This window comes from Phragmites australis, chromosome 18 (genome assembly GCF_958298935.1).
Source record: "Phragmites australis chromosome 18, lpPhrAust1.1, whole genome shotgun sequence".
NCBI lineage: Eukaryota > Viridiplantae > Streptophyta > Magnoliopsida > Poales > Poaceae > Phragmites > Phragmites australis.
The window spans coordinates 18,064,928-18,080,208 of record NC_084938.1 but is presented as its reverse complement, the minus strand read 5'-3'; positions in this window follow the sequence as shown (position 1 = coordinate 18,080,208).

Here is a 15,281-nt window from a genome sequence, read left to right as displayed (position 1 = left end):
GTAGCACACTTTAGGAACTCCTCTCACTGCAATGGAGAACCCTTCACAGCCACCACAAATGCTCTAATATTCTGAATTGAAGATGCAATCGCACTCATACCATCTTTAGCAACCAAATTAAGAATGTGATTAGCACATCTGACATGAAAAAAGAGACCATCACAGATTAATGGACAATACTTCTTGAGTCCTAAGATGACATCCTTAACAGCAACTTCATTTGCAGCAGCATTGTCCAGAGTCAAAGAAAATATTTTCTTCTCGATGTTCCATTTCAACATACATGAACTTAAGGTATGAGACATATTCTCACCAGTATGTCGTCCTGGCACATGGAAGAAATTGATAATCCTCTTCTGAATACGCCAATCATCATCTACCCAATGGACAGTCACACACATATACCCCTTGTTCTGATTTGATGTCCACATATCCATAGTTGCACTCAAGCGGCATTGAAGGGTTTTAAAATAAGCATACATCTTATCCTTTTCTTGCAAATAGAGGTCCATTATATCCTTCCTAATAGTGATACGAGACTTGATAGGAAAGTTAGGACGCAGGGATTTTATAAACTCAACAAAATATTCATGTTCAACTATGTTAAAAGGATACTCATGCATGATTATTGCAATGTATAACTTTCTCAAACTAACTTCTTGATCATACTTGTATGGTTCAATAACTGTCATACCTTTCTCATGATCAGTTTCTGATTTGAGTAGTTGCTGGCCTTTAACAATACTGTGATAATGCTTTAGATGACTCCAAAACCCTGTGGTTCCTCGATTACTCTCAGCTCTACCTTTGCTGGTTTTGTTATTACACCCTTTGAACTTACATTGTGCCCACAACTGATCAACCTGCTTGCCATTCTCCTCCACTGTCACTGTGTACTTGGTGAAATACTGCCATACATCTGATGTGCTCTTCTTTTGCTATTTCAAAGGAGGTTGTCCATCATCCTCATGGTCCACATCAATGATATCATCAGCACTTGCACCCACTGCACTTGTACTCGCACTTGCACTTGTAGCTGACACCACTTTGTTTTGAGTTCCTATCATTCATTGATAGACAAATGAAAATCAGCAAAGCATATGAACTATAAAATGCACTATGTTATTTTATCCTATCACAACCAAACATTTGAGTTGATAAAACAAAATTTTACACGGAGAATGTCATCACATAGCTATCACATTTGTATTTCAACAAAATTATTTCATAATTTGTCAAATACCTATTATCAGCCTAGTTTCACAATTTGTCAAATACCCTTTGCAATTTAGCTTGTTCTCATCACACTAGAACTATAAAATGAAACTGCAATTGTGCTTGTAAATGCTAAAATGATTATTACCTACAAGCGAATTCTGAGACGAAGTGGCGGTAGCATCACGAGATGGGGGCGGATCCATAACCGTGCGCTGTCGAGAAGTTACTTCTCCGGTAGGTGGTTTCATCGCAGATATGATATGGAGGAGAAGGTGTGCTGCCTACTGTGCTGGGCACCGGTCTGCGCCTCTGCGGAGACACCGGCCTGAGGGAGAGACACCCGGTCACAGAGCCCGTCTGCGCACTGGTCGAAGCGCCGGTCTGTGTGTCGGTTTGTGGCTCTGTGCGCAGGTGGCAGCACCGGCTGGAAGCGGCGCTAGCTGGAACAGGCTGCGGGCGGAGAAGATGTCGGCGACTCAGCGCAGAGGAGACGCCGGGTGACGGGCGGAGAAGACGTCCGCGCGGAGGAGACGCCGGGCGACGGCCAGCCCAGAGAAGACGTCGGCCGGCGGGCGGAGACGACCTGCCGGGTGGAGTAGATGTCGGTCGGCTGGCGGAGACTACATCGGCCGGCGAGCAGAGAAGACGTGTCGGCGCAGAGAAGACATGCCGGGTGGAGAAGACATCGGGCGATGGCCGGAGAAGACGTCGGCCGGCGGGCGGAGAAGACTTGCCGGGTGGACTCGACGCTAGAGGCTAGATCCAGTGCTGGGTCCGGGCGGAGAAGATGTGCCGGGTGGACTCGACGCTGGCTGGAAGATCTGCTGGGCGGAGGAGACGCCGGCTGGAAGTTGCGCCGGCCGGAGGAGGTTGCGTCGCCGGCGTCGGGAGTTGGCGGCTGGCGGCTGGCGGCGGTGCGGCGCACGCTGAATCGTGAATCCTCCAGAGACCTGAGCCTGAGCCGGCGCTGCGTGACTGCGTGAGTGCAAGGTGCGTGACCGTGACTCCGTGAGGCCGTGAGCCCATGAGGCCGTGAGCCCGTGAGGGACTGAGGGTGTCAGACTGTGGGCCGTGGCCGTGAGCCCGTTTGGTGACGCCTGGATCTAAGAACCGAAGACCCATATACTGAAGTGAAGTGGGCTGCTGATGGGCTAATATATTTCGGTAAATACCGAAAGCCCATACCGGTAATTTCCGGTAAAAATCGGAAAACCGACTAAACGGTCGGAATTGACTCAAACCGATTCCGCTATCGTTTCCGGAACATTTTACCGATACCGATACCGATTCCGAAAATTACCGATTTCAAAATATACGGTCGGCAGTTTTCGAAAACGGCCCCCGGTAAATCGGAAATTTTCGTTACCATTTTCAACCCTATATGTGTACATATATATGTATATATATCATGCTTTTCGCGTTGAATGGTAGTCGTAAGCTCGTTGCAGCTCTTTAGGTAGAATGCTAACCTATCTAACCTCTATCTCTTGCTCATCACATACACAACATATACATGACATATAAATACTAACTTTCTGCCATTGGTTTCTCTTTGAGTGTTCATGGAAACAAAAAAAAAAGACAAGGAACAAAAGTGTACACGGAACATGTATTTCATTAATTCTTTTTTTGAATATATAGAGTACATGAGTCCGCGACAGTTTGCCTATCCTATCTTCTACGTCGATGCTTATGGAGATCATCTGATTGGAGAGATTATGTAGTTCGCCGATTCCCGGGGCCTGGTTAGGCACGTCTGGTTAATTACATCTGCAGGGCAAGCCTGCAGAACACCTCCGATTAAGCTGCGCTGGGGCCGTCGTCTTTGAATTTGTATCGCTCGCCATAGGAATAGAGGTTGATGCAGATTCAATAATTGGTGTTTGCGGATGTGGTACGGGTGGCTTTTGTTTCGCCGAAACCCGGTCATGGTATACAACTGTCACGTTTGCTATATGGAGCGGGTGTCACGATGAAGGGGATGACTTTTGCCTCGTTGGTTCCCAGTCATGTATGCCTCCATCATCGGACATGGATGTATGGTTGCTTTTGCCTCGTCGGTGCCCAACAATGGTGCATCTGTTCCTGTCCGTTTTGAATGTGTTGATACTATAGTGACCTTGCCTCGTCGGCACTTGGCCATAATTTCGTCTAGCCTCGTCGGTCATAGATGTGTGAATCAATGAGGGTGGCTGCAGCCTCATCGGCATTTAGCCATAGTGTTGTCCGGCCTCATTGGTCGCGGACGCTTGTATAGATGATGGTGTTTCAGGTCTACTTGATCACCTCGACACCCGGCCACGATGTCGATGTATATATTTTGAATCTGCATGCCTCAGCCTTGCGGCTAGCACTCTCACATAGATGATGCTTGCTTTATAGGAAATATCGCTCCCACGCACATGCACAAGGCCAAACTGTATCTTTACACTAGCAAAAATATCGGATGGTATGTCATCGATGGCAGTGGGATCTCATCCTTGCAGTAATTAAATGGCTCAGGTGATCCGTAGATCCCATCACTGTGCATGCAAGTACCGTTGTTTTTTATCTCGATGATTTCTACTCACCATAAATCATGGTTTTCACGGAGGACATCATCGTTGGTGACGGTGGCTTGACGAAGCTGAGTTGGTGTTGCCGACGGTGTTCCTCTTGGAAATGACGATTTCCAGTCGATGAACTCGTGTGGGATCTTCCTTTCAATATGGATGTGCTTCTCTCATATGGATGGATGGACATGTGTGTATGGCGTGAGGGAGAGGATGTGCTTGTGCGCGTGTAGATGGGAAGAGCAGCAAGGCATCCAGTGGCTGGGCGTCGGCGTTTGCGTCTACGTGTGGATGGGAAAGGCAGCAGGGCCTCCGACAGCCAGGGTTCAAAAAACCGTCGGTAACCGCTCAAAAATCGCGGTTACCGACCTTCCCGGTCCGGTCAGGTTTCAGAAACCGAACGGTAACCGAAATTTGAATTCAAAAAATTCGAAAAAATAAAATATTTAAAACAAATTCAAAAAAAATCTTAAAAACAACTAGACACAATTCTAAGACCTTCTGTGAAATTTTTTTTTCAAAAATAATGTCGTTGCATCATATTCTATAGGGAGAAAGTTTGAAAAAAATGAAAAAAATTGAAGCGTGCGGCTCAATTATTAACTCACGTTAAAAAAAAGTGTAACATGCAAACACATATTTTTCTTGTATAAAACGTATTTTAAGAGAATCTTTAAAATTGATTTCACTTTATTTAGAGTTTTATTAAATTCTCTATGATTTTTACAAAGTTCACAAGCATAAAGTGAATATGTTAAGAAATAGCACTGTAATTAAATTTTTCATGTCTACTATTATTTTTTCTACGTAAATCATAATATAAATAAGCTAATGAAAGTGGTTTCACTAATTTTTGAGGTGTGATGGGTCAGTTATGAATTAATCTAGTCGTAACACATTTACACAATCATGCATGTTACAATAACTAATTCATGAGTTCATATATTTTTAAAAGATATAGGATCATGTAAGAAGACTAACAAAATTAGTTTCATGATTTTTGGATTAGAAAAGAGTAAACTATGCACTTAACTTGGTTTAACAAATAAAATTTCTCATAGAAAATTTTGAACTTTTTTATGAGTATAAATACTTTTATCATGTAGATCATGTTACAAGGAAGCCAAAAAAATTTGTTTCACTTGATTTGAAGCTCAGATGAATTAGTTATTGATTTTACAAGATTGAACCCTTTTTTAGGTTTTTTGTTGAACTGCGCTGAAATTCGATAAAACCGCTCGATAAATCAAGAAAACCGAGCGGTTACCGACCCAAACCGCTCGGTAACCGACCAAATCAAAAATGCGACAAAATCGCTTGGTAACCGACCAAAACCGAGCGGTTACCGAGAGGGCAAAAACACGATTTTTTCGCAAAAATTCAAAATTTGCCGAATGAATTTTCTCTGATTTTTTTTGAATTTTTGACCGGTTATCGCGGTTACCGCGGTTTTTCGGTTATCGCGGTTCCGGTCGGTAACGTGAACCCTGCCGACAGCTGGGATGATTGAGTTTGCGTCTGCGTGTGGATGAGAAAGGCAGCAGGGCCTCCGGCAGCTGGGATGATTGCATCCCCTCTGCGTATGTGTTCGGTCCTTTATATAGGCCAAGGCAGCTCCACATCGGTTCAGATAGACACGTACGTGAAGGCTTGCTTAAATCGATTTGAGTTTATCTCCAACAACGTGATCCTTATCTCTAGTAACCAAGCTGTTAACAACAGGCATTTGATTAAGTGCCTGAATACGTATGCACAGTCCTGTTGTTTGGCCACATGCATGTACAACTTGAAGTCCCTGGTGTATACATGCAACGTATCCATACGTGAGTTAGCTCCCCTGGTGCTGTGCGGGTCCAAGATCGACCTCCGCTACTGTTGCGCTCGCTTGATCCCCAGTCCTTCTTATCTTTTGGGAGTTGGTCGCGTATTCATTTTAGTCAACGTACACGATCCAGACGACGCGGAGGTTGGCCGTGTATTCATTTTCTTCATAGACAGTCCGTTGTAAACGAGTATTTGGTGAGCTCATGTACATACAGGACTCCAACTAGCTCAACTTGCTAAGTGCTGCACGTCACAAGTATGAAACAATTTTCTCTTCCTCTTCCTTGCTTCCCGAGTATGCATGGTCATGTTGTTTGGCCACATGCATGTACAACTTGAAGTCCCCGGTGTATATGTGCAGCGTATCCATATGTGAGCTAGCTCTCCTGGTGCTGTGCGGGTCCAAGATCGACGTCTGCTGCTGTTACGCTCGCTTGATCCCCAGGCCTTCTTATCTTTTGGGAGTTGGCTGCATATTCGTTTTAGTCGACGTACACAATCCAGACGATGCGGAGGTTGGCTGTGTATTCATTTCTTCGTAGACAGTCCGTTGTAAACGAGTATTTGGTGAGCTCATGTACATGCAGTACTCTAACTAGCTCAACTTGCTAAGTACTGTATGTCACAAGTACGAAACAATTTTCTCTTCCTCTTCCTTGCTTCCCGAGTATGCATGGTCCTGTTGTTTGGCCACATGCATGTACAACTTGAAGTCCCCGGTGTATACGTGCAGCGTATCCATACGTGATCTAGCTCTGCTATGCGGGTCCAAGATCAACCTCCACTGCTATTGCGCTCGCTTTATCCCCAGGCCTTCTTATCTTTTGGGAGTTGGCCATGTATTCGTTTTAGTCGACGTACACGGTCCAGATGACCCGGAGTTGGCTGCGTATTCGTTTTCTTCATAGACAGTCCGTTGTAAATGAGTATTTGATGAGCTCATGTACATGCAGGACTCCAACTAGTTCAACTTGCTAAGTATTGCACGTCACATGTATGAAACAATTTTCTCTTCCTCTTCCTTGCTTCCTGAGTAGCACAAATGTGCTCATCTCACTAGACATGAGTAAAAATATTCATCAAACAGGATGGACAGACAGAAAGAATAAATCAGATACTTGAGGATATGTTGCGAGCATGTGCTCTTCAGGATCACAACAGTTGGGATAAGAACTTGTAATATGCAGAGTTTTCGTATAACAATAGTTATCAGTCCAGTTTACAGATGACCTCGTTCGAGGTATTATATGGAAGGAAGTGTAGAACACCTCTACATTGGAGTGAAACTGGAGAAGGTCAAGTGTTTGGACCAAAAATACTCAAGGAAGCTGAGGAACAAGTCAGGGCAATACGAGAAAAGTTAAAGACAGCCCAATCCAGATAGAAGAGTTATGCGGACAATCGACACCGAGAGTTAACCTTCAAGGTTGGAGATTATGTGTATCTCAAGGTCTCGCCTTTAAGAAGACTTCATCGTTTTAAGGTTAGAGGTAAGTTTGCACCCAGGTACATTGGACCGTTTAGAGTGACTGCCAGACGTGGAGAAGTGGCCTACCAGTTGGAGTTGCCACCTAAGCTGGAAGATGTGCACAATGTGTTCCACATATCGCAACTGAAGAAGTGTTTGCGAGCACCAGAGGAACATTTACCTTTGGAAGAAGTGGAACCACAAGAGGATTTGACATATTTGGAATACCCGGTTAAGATTCTGGAAACGGCAGAGCGTGTGACTCGGAGGAAGGTTATACGTATGTGCAAAGTTCAGTGAATCAGCATACTGAAGACGAAGCAACCTAGGAACAAGAGGAAGAGCTAAAGGTAGAGTTTCCTTACTTGTTTGGAGATCAGCCTGAATCTCGAGGACGAGATTCCTTGAAAGGGGGGGGGGGGGTAGGTTTTGTAACAGCCCAAGTTCTTAAAACCATAGAAATAAAAAAAAATTCAAATAAAAATAATATATATATATGCATATATTTTTGATTGCTTGATTATGTGAGCTAATGTATTTGTATAAGTAGTATATATGCATTGTATTATATATATACATGTGTATATACATGAGAGAAAATAGTTTTGAAGCCATCTCTCTTTCTCTCCCTCTATCAGTTTTGGCCTGATCCAGCCAACCCAGCCCACCACCATCTCCCTTCCCTCTCTTCTCCTTTTTCTTGTCCGCAGCCCAGCTCACCTGACAAGGCCCAACCCGCTCTCTCTTATATTCTCTCCCTCTCGGTTTCAGCTCAGCGTAACACAGCAGCAAGCCACCGGCCGCCGTGCGCGTCAATGCCGCCATGTCCAAGCCGAAGAACAACCACCCAATTGCCAGATGAGATCACCGAAGGATCTAGAAGCTAAAGCCCGAGCCATTTTTGCCAGCGCCTGAGACAAAACCGACGTGGACACTTCCGTTCAACCACCGGTCGCTCGAAATCTCAATCCAATCCGCGAGATAGAGATAGAGATGAGCCACAGATCAAAGGAAGGAAGAATCCTGAAGCCTTCCGCGAGGTTTTGCCCAAAAGATGGAAGCTCGAGCTAGTTTGGAACGTCAGAATCGAGTTTAGACTGCTATTGTCACCCCTTTTAAAATCCAACTTGAATAGGAGATGAGAGAGCCATCTGCTTATATATGTGTGCCCCTAGACGTCCCCTCAGATCATCCAGAGCCTTTTTCATAGCTTTTTGCTGAGAAATCGACGCCCAGAGCCCCTTGCCGACGAGAGCTGAAGCTCCAAGCCACTGTCCACCGTCGCTAGCTTCAACCGCGCACCACCACCGACTACACGTAGCCTAACCGAGTTCGTAAGGTGTCGGAGTCTGGGTTCCACCGCTCGCTGGAGTTGCAGGAGGCTGGCAACGTGACTCCGACAGTTTTCCAACGAGTTGCCGCTGCCTGGGAAACCGTCGATGTTGTCATCTTCGATCGGGAGAAGACGAAGCAAGGTGAGCCGTTCGATCTATAGCCAACGGTGCAGATTAGAACCCTCTCATACCCCTTCGTCGGACACCCCAAGCGCGACACATGGCTTACATAAACTCAGTCAGCCGGTCCACCACCTCACTTGCCCAATCACCCGGCCACGTCAGCCTTTTTTGCTTATGTGTCAAGCCACATCAGCATTAGCAGCCCAGTCAGCAACCCAATCAGCTTTTGTTATTCTTTTTAATTCTTTTTTTTTATCTATTTTGCCAATGTCATAAAGCTTAAATATTACGCAAGTAATAGTTTTTAGTAGAAAAATAATTCTAAAAAAATAATAATAATTAGGTAATTGATTTTTGAAAATGTTTAATAATGTTTTATAGGTTTATTTAATTCTGTTTAATAGTTTTAAATAGTTTTATAATTCAAATAAATGCTAGAAAATTCCAGAAAAATCTCAGAAAATCATAGATGGCTTTGGAAAAATCCTAGAAAATTCTTAGCAACATAATTTCATCTATAGATAATTTTTAGTCCTATTTTAATCTTTAGAACATCATAACTTGTAAATTGTAGCTCCGTTCTGACCTGTTCTTTCACCTAATTGTCCATAATAGTGTAATCTTATGATGATGATGTTTGTTGTGTGATATTTGGTTTTTCTTGGATCTTGGTGGTTATATGTTGTTTTTTTTTTTTTGCGTATGTTGCGAGTAGACACCAACGTTTATGAGGAGCTAGAAGGTCTGCAGGATCAAGATTTTGAAGACCCAACTGAGTTCAGTGAAGACAAGTTGTGTTCTTGATCATTTTTATCCCAGTTTTACAAAAAAATTGTTTAATAAATATGCATGCTCATAATATGTTAGGAATCCTAAGTGTTAGTCTTTAACATAGTTTTTCCCTTATCATCCTTGTCGCCATAGTATGGTTTTGGGTTATGAATATGTAGATGATGCTTAGCTTTGCTTTGGACGGTAATCGTGATAACTGTTCCACAAACTTGATAATGGTCCTATGCAATAATGATAAAATATGATGGAATAATTTTTGTAGCAACATGGTATAGGGATTTGAGCATGTGGTATGATGGGATGTATGGTTTGGAAAGTGGTAGCCTTGCTCAAATCTAAGGATCAGTTCGTGAGGTGACCTTTCTGTGTTTATAGTACAACCACAAGTCTAGTATGAGATGGGTCTAACTAAGTAATTTTCTTACTGTCAGCATAGTGTAGACCAGGAAGAAGAGCGGTGTTCATTTTCAAATATTTGCCAAAATTAAGACTTTAAATTCTCTAGGACATGACTCAATAGGCATTGAACACTTATATCTTTCTAATCACACTTACAGATATGTGTGTTCACATCGAGAGCAAACAACAATATCAAATAGTGATATCCTCCTTTGTGATCTCTCTACTGCCAAAACTCATACAATGCAAAACATATGCATGAAAGTAAACATGAGTGCATGCTATATGACATGTGAATGCATAGCATAAGATAAATCTATCTTGTCATATTACTTCTCTTCTCAAGCTTCTTCATGGTAAACCCATCAACATGCCTTGAGAGAAACTAGGGGACCATAATCTCAAGTAAAACTCATGTTTACCACTATCTTGAGAAGGTTAGACAAGCACCTATTGTGAATGCATCTATATGACAAGGCATCACATGATGTTAGAAGCATCTATCACGTTCAACTCACTTCGCAATCTACAAAAGGTGGCTTCATCTAGAGGTTTTGTGAAGATCCGCCAATTGATCTTCTGATCTTACACCACTAAGAGAGATATCACCATTAGCTACATTGTCTCTAAGGAAGTGATGGCAAATATCAATGTGCTTTGTGCGAGAGTGTTGAACGAGATTGTTTGCAATTTTTATGGCACTCTCATTATCACAAAGGAGTGGAACCTTCTCTAGATGAACACCAAAGTCTAACAAGGTTTGCTTCATATAAAAGATTTGAGCACAACATTCTCCGGCGGCTATGTATTCAGCTTCCGCGGTGGACAAAGCTACCGAGTTTTGCTTTTTAGAACTCCATGAAACTAGGGATCGTCCTAGCAAGTGGCACCCACCCGAAGTACTCTTAAGATCCACACGGCATCCGGCAAAGTCCGAATCCGAGTAATCCAAGAGTAGGAAACTAGCACCTTTTGGGTACCACAAGCCTATGCTAGGTGTATACTTTTGCTATCTAAGGATTCTTTTAACTACGCTAAGATGCTATTCCTTAGGATTAGCTTGAAAGAGAGCACACGTGCATACACTAAACATAATATCGGGCCTAGATGCGATGAGGTAAAGAAGTGACCCAATCATAGAACGGTAAAGCTTTTGGTCAACTGGTTTACCCATTTCATCCAAGTCGAGATGTCTATTCGTAGGCATTGGAGTCTTGATTGGCTTGCAATCACCCATCTTGAACTTCTTGAGGATGTACCTCGTGTGCTTCTCTTGATGGATGAACGTCCATTCCTTCAATTGCTTGATTTGAAATCTAAGGAAGTAGTTGAGCTCGCCAATCATCGACATCTCGAACTCACTAGATATCATGTCACCAAATTTCATGCAAAACTCTTTGTTAGTTGAACCAAAAATTATATCATCAACATAAATTTGACATAAGAAAATCTCTTTGTCAATGATCTTTGTGAACAATGTAGTGTCCACCCTTCTGATCTTGAATCCTTGATTGATGAGGAAGTCATGTAGGCGTTCATACCAAGCTCTTGGGGTTTGCTTGTGTCCATAAAGTGCCTTGTGCAACCTATATACATGATTAGAATATCTAAGATCTTCAAAACTGGGGGTTGTTCAACATAAATAAGTTCATTAATAAAGCCATTTAAGAATGCACTCTTCACATCTATTAGATAAAGCTTGATGTTATGATGTGAAGCAAATGCAAGAAGGATACGGATGGCCTGAAGCCTTGCCACGGGAGCGAATGTTTCGCCAAAATCCAAACCTTCTACTTGTGCAAATCCTTAAGCGACGAGTCTTGCCTTGTTGCGTACCACCATACCATGTTCATCTTGCTTGTTGCGGAACACCCACTTGGTTCCAATCACATTCTTGTCTTGAGGCCTCTCTTCAAGAACCCATACTTCATTGCGGGTGAAATTGTTGAGTTCTTCTTGCATTGCTATCACCTAATCCGGATCCTTAAGAGCCTCATCTATGTGTGTGGGTTCTAAACAAGAGATAAACGAGTAATGTTCACAAAATGAAGCATATTGATGAGAGCGAGTTTGTACTCCCCTAGATGGACTCTCAATGATCAAGTTAATGGGGTGATCCTTGGAAATATACGTATGCTTCACTTGTGGTTCTTGAGGTGTATCTTGTAGCGGTGCAACATCTTGAGCTTCCTCTTAAGAGATATGGACATCATGTGATGGAAGTAGTTGATCATCCTTGTCCTCATCTACATCATCTTGGGGTGCCATGGAGATGTGTGGATTGGAAGTGTAAGGTATATCTTCATCCTCCTCCTTAGGCTTGATATCCCCAATTGCCATATTCTTCATTGCATCTCTCAAGTGTTCATCACTTACATCATTACAAGAAACACCTTCCCCTTGGGAGCCATTAGATTTATCAAACTCCACATCACATGTTTCTTCAACAAAACTGGTGGTATTGTTGAATAGTCGATATGCTTTGGAGTTAGATGCATAACCAACAAGAAAATCAATATCACAACGTTTTTCAAACTTGCCTAGGCATTCTCTTTTCTTGTAGATAAAACACTTATACCCGAACACCCGGAAGTAGGAGATATTGGGTTTCCTCCCAATGAGAATCTCATATGGTGTCTTCTTCAATAGTCGGTGGAGATATAATCTATTTGATGTATGACACGCTGTGTTGATTACTTCCGTCCAAAACTTTTCCGGCGTACCATACTTATCCAACATTGCTCTTGCAAGAGTGATCAAGGTCTTATTTTTCCTCTCCACCATGCCATTTTGTTGAGGAGTGTAGGTTGATGAGAACTCATACTTGATGCCTCTATCATCACAATAGTCATCCACTTGAGTATTCTTGAACTCCGTTCCGTTGTCACTCCGGATCTTCACAATTGTGGCCTCAAACTCATTTTGAACTCTCTTTGCGAACTTCTTGAAGATCCTAACGGTCTTGCTCTTGTCATCTAGAAAGAAAGTCCAAGTGTATCTTGTATAATCATCAACAATGACAAGGTAATAGAAATTACCACCAAGACTTTTGTAGGTAGTTGACCCGAAAAGGTCCATGTGTAGTAGCTCTAAGGGTCTTGATGTAGACATCATGGACTTGTATGGATGAGAGCTTGCAGCTTGTTTCCCCGCTTGGTAAGCGCTACACAACTTGTCTTTCTCGAATACAACATCCTTCAAACTAACTACCATTCCATTCTTGAACACCTTCTTGAGTTAGCTCATTCCAATGTGTGCAAGTCGACGATGCTAAAGCCAACCCATAGATGTCTTGATGAAGAGGCATGTAGTCAAGCTTGCTTCATTAGAGGAGAAGTCCACAAGATAGATATATCCATGTCTAAAGTCCTTAAAGATTAGATCAGTATGCTTCTTGCTAGTTATGATAACATCAACATCACTAAATAAGCATGTGAAGCCTAAATCACATAGTTGAGCTACGGAAAGCAAATTAAAGCTAAGCGACTCTACTAAAAGAATATTGGGAATAGAGAGATCATTGGAGATAGCTATCTTACCAAAATCTACCATATTTGCCTTAGAATTCTCACCAAATGTGACTTTGTCATAATCGCCCACACCATCTTCTATTGAGGTGAATATCTTTATATTACTGGTCATATATTGTGTACATCCACTGTCAAGCACCAAATGCTTTCCACTGACTTTGTAGTTCACCTACACACATGGATCAAGCTTTTTGTTTAGGTACCCAACCAAGTTTGGTACCTTTCATGTGAGACACAAGAGCTTTAGGCACCTAAAGTTGCCTAGGAAGCTTGCCCTTAGCTTGAGTTCCAATGAATTTTGCCATAATTTTACCACTCTTAAGCTTATGCAATAAGAAATGATGATTATTAAAAGTAAACTTGTATGCAGAAGGCAAAGTAGGAAAGGGTTTAGTAGGAATTGGACACTCCCTCGTGTGGTGACCGGTGACTTGGCAATGTTGGCAATATGAACCAACTTCCTTGATGAAGCAATTCTTGATCTCTGGTGTCTTGATGACCTTTTCCACCGGGTTGGGGAAGTATCCAAGGCCTCTCTTGTTGTATTACAATGCATTCTTCATGAGAATTTCCTTGTGCTTGTACTCCTCCTTAGTCAACTGGGTCACACATGACTTGAGATTTGCAATCTCATTTTCAAGCTCTTGCTCCCTTGCATGGTTAGTCTTAGAAGATGATATATTATCACATGAAGAGGAGCAAGCTATATCAAGAAGATCATCACAAGAAGTAGATGCATTGACCTTAACAACATCAATAGTAGTCAATTCATTCATGCTAGGATCAATGGCATCATAAGCTAACTCAAGTTCTTGATATTTGCATTTCAAGTCAACTTACTCAAGTTTTAACTTCTTGTTACTAGCCTTAAGAGACTTACTAGATGCAACTACTTCATCATGTTTCTTAAAAACTTCATTGTATTTAGCAAGCAACTCATCATGGCTAGAACTAAGCATAGAATTAGCATTTTAAAGAGCCTTTAGTTTAGCCTTTTGTTTCTTAATGATAGTAGCATAGTCATTCATGAGCTTAGATAGATCATTAGAAGAAAGACCATCATTATCACTACTATCATCTTCCTCACTACTCACCTTGTTGTTACTTTTTACCATGAGGCACATAGGTGGTGGAGGTAGAGGTGGATCATCATTGGTGATGGTGAGGCCTGCCAAGTTGTTGTATTCATCATCACTTGAATCATCACTTGAGCTTTCGCCAGAGACCCATTCACCAACAATGTAGGCCTTGCGGACTACAACCTTCTTGTTGAAGAGCTTTTTCTTCCTCTTGTCTTGATCCTTCTTCTTGTGCTTGTCCCCATCCTCAATTGCATCGATCTTTTTGGACTTGTTCTTGTTTCTCTTGTCGGGATGAGAGCAATCATATGATATGTGGCTAAGATTACCACAATTGTAGCACTTCTTCTTTTCTCCGCCATCGAACTTGTCAAATTTTCTTGGATGAGATTTGTTTTTCTTGGAATCATAGTTGAAGCCCTTCTTGTTGAACTTAGATATCATTTTCTTGTGGTTCTTCTCATGAGAAGAGCAACTCGGTGTCGGAGTCATCATCATCATCTTCATCATCATAATCATCTTCATCGCCTTCACTTGATGATGGAAGCTTCATCTTATTCTTCTTCTTGTCAACCATCTTTGCCTTGAGAGCAAGATTCTTCTTGGATGAGGATTCTTGTTCTCCAAACAAGAACATCTCATGAGCACATATTTTCCCAATGGCGTCAGTGACGGTCATGTCATTGATGTCCCTTACATGAAGAAGAGAGATGACAATATTGTATTGTGGCTTTGGAAGCACCATCAAGGTCCTACGAAGAACATCTCCTTCGGACAATTGAGTGAGTTCAAGAGAATTAATTTCTTCAATAAGCATATTCATGCGAGAATACATATCATTGCATAAATCATTTAGAAGCATCTTGAATTGATTAAGAGCATTCATATGCACATGATATCTTTCTTCATGAATTCTCCTAGAACCCTTATGAATTTCACAAAGAGCGGTCCAAATTTTATGA